Here is a 3,766-nt window from a genome sequence, read left to right as displayed (position 1 = left end):
AAAACAATTTAAAAAAAAACTAGAAAATATAAAATTTGAAGTTGGGTTTTCTTTACCTTTGCATGCAGTTTTTTTTTTCTTCTAATTTCCTTTCTTTCCAATTCATGTTTGAATCCCTGGGTTTGGTATTCTGATATATTCTGGATCTGATTGCAGGGTGTGTACAAGTGTAGGAGATGTTAGAGCAGTTACTAATATTTACCCGAGGGGGATTAATCCTCTGGACATGTAAAGAGCTTGGAAATGCTCTTAGGGGATCACCAATTGACACCTTGATCTGGTCTTGTCTTTTGCAAGAACGACAAGGAGGTGGAAATTTCTGGTAATAACTGCCTTTTCTTGTCTTGTCTTGAATATATGGCTTCTAGCATTTGTGGTCATTATGTTTTAGCATTAATTTTTGTCTAGGAATAAAATATATGTCGTTTATTGTTAAAACACACATTAACTATATGATTATGGTGATCAGATAATACTATTATAGATGGGCTTTTGGATCCATTTCTTTGCTTTCTCGTTTTGATCCTTGTAGCAAGCATAAGAATCTATGGTTAGTGCTAGGCAATAGAATTCCTGGCATTACCAACCCAGCTTTCATAATATACCCTGTTGTTTGTGATTATGAAAATTTTGGTACTTGAAGAATTTGGCAAACATGTCTGGTCATCTCATGGCGCTGAAGGATTGAGTTAAATACTTGTTTAACAATGAGTGCAAGGTAATTTATATGCTCAATGTGTGCTATGATGACATGATGAAGCAATACAAAAGCATTGCAATTAATCAGTTTAAGGCCAACATGATTTACATTTCTTTAACTAGAAGAACACTCTGCAATCAGTGAGAAAATGGAAGTTAGTTCCATTTAATACTAGAATAGTTCATAACTTATTTCATTTTTTTGTGTGTTTTTGAAACCCTATTCTAGCGATAACAGAATTTTTCCTTCTTTTGGTACAAGTACTCTGTTTTATGTCTTTGTATGGAGTGAGATAATTTGCTGTATACATGAATAGGCCTATTGTCTATGTGGTGATCATTTGATTCTAATAAAACAAGTTTCCCTTTCTCACTTCTCAGGCTTTAGATTTCTGGCCAAACAGGAGCTCACAGGAAGATTTCAAAGGTTGTTGTAAACTGATTTTAGGAGATTGGTTTTCTTAATTTCTTGGAGAGGTAATACCCAATATGATTGTTGGAATTTTTGGATTTCGAGCAACAATTTATGCTGATTTGGACATAATGTTAAGGTTTTTTGGAGATCTTTATAAGCACAATTTTAGGGTTAAAATAGAGGACTTGAGGGTACTAAAAATCTATTGTGAGGTCTTGAGTGTCAAGCTTTGTGTTTCTGCCGGAATATGTATTATAATTTAGCTAGTGATTTTGTAATAACTTTGTGTATCTCAGACTTGTATTATTGTATGCAGGAGGGATATTTTTTAGGATGGCTAATAATGAAGAGACAGGTAGCCCAGGTTGGGGTGCTTCGTTTGAGGTTACCCTCCAGAAAAGCAGCTGCCTCTTAAATACAAAGATCTTTCATTTTGCATCCCTGGAGGCTTGGAGGTTGGGTGTATGCTTTTTGGGTCAATTTTTGGAATGATCAGTTTGTGTATTTGAAAGTTAGGAGCTATATTTCTTATTGCTCATGACTTCTAGTTGTTCAGCTGCTGTGGAATCATAACTTTAGTTATCTCGAGCGATTTGACTATAAATAGGCTTGATGTAATTCTCATAACTGTTATATAATAACATCTATTATAAGCAGTTTTTTTTTTTTTTTTTTTTTAAATATCATTAGCGGCGACCTCAAGGTCGCCGCTAATGATTTTTTTTATTCTTACGATTATCAATAGCGGCGACCTAGATGTCGCCGCTACTGTCCATCAATAGCAGCGACCTAGAAGGTCGCCGCTATTGACTATCAATAGTGGCGACCCAAAAGGTCGCCGCTACTGACTGTCAATAGCGGCGACATTTTTGTCGCCGCTCTTGACCATCATTAGCGGCGACACTCGGCCCATTTCAAGCTTTTTTGCGGCAACAAAAAAAAAGTCAATAGCGGCGACTTTTAGTCGCCGCTATTGACCCATTAATAGCGGCGACCCCAGATGTTGCCGCTATTGATCATCAGTGGCGGATTAATACCAGCCACTGAATAGCGGCCAAGGGTCGCCGCTATTGATCAATAGCGGCGACATTTTGCTCATTAGCGGCGACCCAATGAGCAAATTTCTTGTAGTGTTAGAAGCGTCATGTTATAGCCAGCCCTTTGGCGTTTTTCTCTAGAGAAACTCTCCAACTCCCTCTTTCTTCCTCCTCCCTTTATTTTTTTTTAATTTTTTTTTCTATTTTTCTTTTTCACTTTATTTTTTTGGCATTTCCGAGTAGTCAAGTTGCTTTGGCCATTCCTTTGTTTATGTTATGCTCCATGGCCCCATCCACCCTCCAATCTGTTGGGCCGCACTTCGCTTCCTCAAAATCAATTGGGCTTTAGATCTAGTCTTCTCAACTGATTTCACTTAGCCACGCACCGACCCACTGTGCTCCTCGGCAAAACAGCTCCATCTCGTCTACCATGCGCCAGCCAGTGTGATTCGCCTCACTCGCCCTAGCTGTAGTTGCTGTTTGCTAGTTTTTTTATTTTGTTTTGTGAAAGTTTTTATCTTGGCCTTTGGGTCGATGATGATTAGTTTCGGTGTGAGAGTTTTACTTTAATGACCGAGAAAATAAAAGTTGGGAATATGGGCTACTTATGTATTAGATTGAGTATGCCTGGAACAGATTTGTTCTATAACTGAAGTTTGGACATGGGTTAGCGAACATTGAAATCATAGATAGGAGTTGATTGTAAGATTCTTATGTTTGTCTCTATGACGCTATAACCTCATAGCTTTAGCTATGATTTATGAGAGGTTTATGCTTTCTGATGTAAGAGCTTTATGCTCTTAATTATCTTTTTTTAAGGAATGAATATGAAAGATTTCCCTAAAAAAAATAGAAGCGTCATGTTAAATATCATTCTCCCTCACATCTCTCACACATCCTTTTGGTAAATCCACTATTAGATTTGTTGAACCCACATGTGGGTCTCACAAAATCATGGGTGAATTTACTCATCCATGGATATAGGTGAAAGATGAGATTATGAATTATATATTATCATTTCTCATATTATAAATATAAAAGGTATTGGGAGAGAATAATACAACAATTCATAGTGGTTTGGTGGTAGAGTCCTACATCTATCGTTATAATACCCTATAAAATTACATGTTTGTTATATTGATTTGATATTATATATATTGTGTTATAAGAAGTCCTCTTTGTATATAGAGCATATGTGGTGTAGGTAAGATAAGCCATAGAAGTCAAATATTATAAATATGGTTAGAAATTCTTTGGATCCTATTGAATACATTAAAATTGTAATCATGAACAAATAAAGAATAAAATGTTATGATTATTCTCTTTATCTAGTTATTGTTTTGTAGTGGTCATCGGAGCACAAAGAACAAAGGTTGGGAAGCGGAGAATGCCGTATTCACACCGTACCAAAATTGCTTTGAATTTGGATCCCCTGAAATCCTCAGGGGATTCTAGATTCTAAAATTAGGGGATCTTGGCCGTCCATTTTAATCCAAAGGCCAGGATCCTGCCACGTGTCCCATTAAATTAAAAAACCTTTAAAATAATAAAATAATATTTAAAATTTAAAAAGTAATTATAAAAGAAAATAATAAAATTTAAAAACAAAAAATAA

The 3,766-nt window shown here is 35.8% G+C and overlaps 1 long non-coding RNA gene across 1 annotated transcript; it reads left to right on the top strand.

Annotated features, from left to right (window-relative positions):
- The first annotated feature begins 160 nt into the window (after positions 1-160).
- On the top strand, positions 161-1,763 carry LOC132172593 (uncharacterized). The gene is made up of 3 exons (XR_009439166.1): positions 161-322; positions 1,081-1,176; positions 1,431-1,763. It is a non-coding gene; the product is annotated as an uncharacterized LOC132172593 (long non-coding RNA).
- Positions 1,764-3,766: the final 2,003 nt, after the last annotated feature.

The sequence above is a fragment of the Corylus avellana genome, chromosome ca2 (genome assembly GCF_901000735.1).
Source record: "Corylus avellana chromosome ca2, CavTom2PMs-1.0".
NCBI classification, from domain to species: domain Eukaryota; kingdom Viridiplantae; phylum Streptophyta; class Magnoliopsida; order Fagales; family Betulaceae; genus Corylus; species Corylus avellana.
Note: the sequence above shows the minus strand (reverse complement) of the source record. Positions and strands in the feature narration are given on the sequence as shown.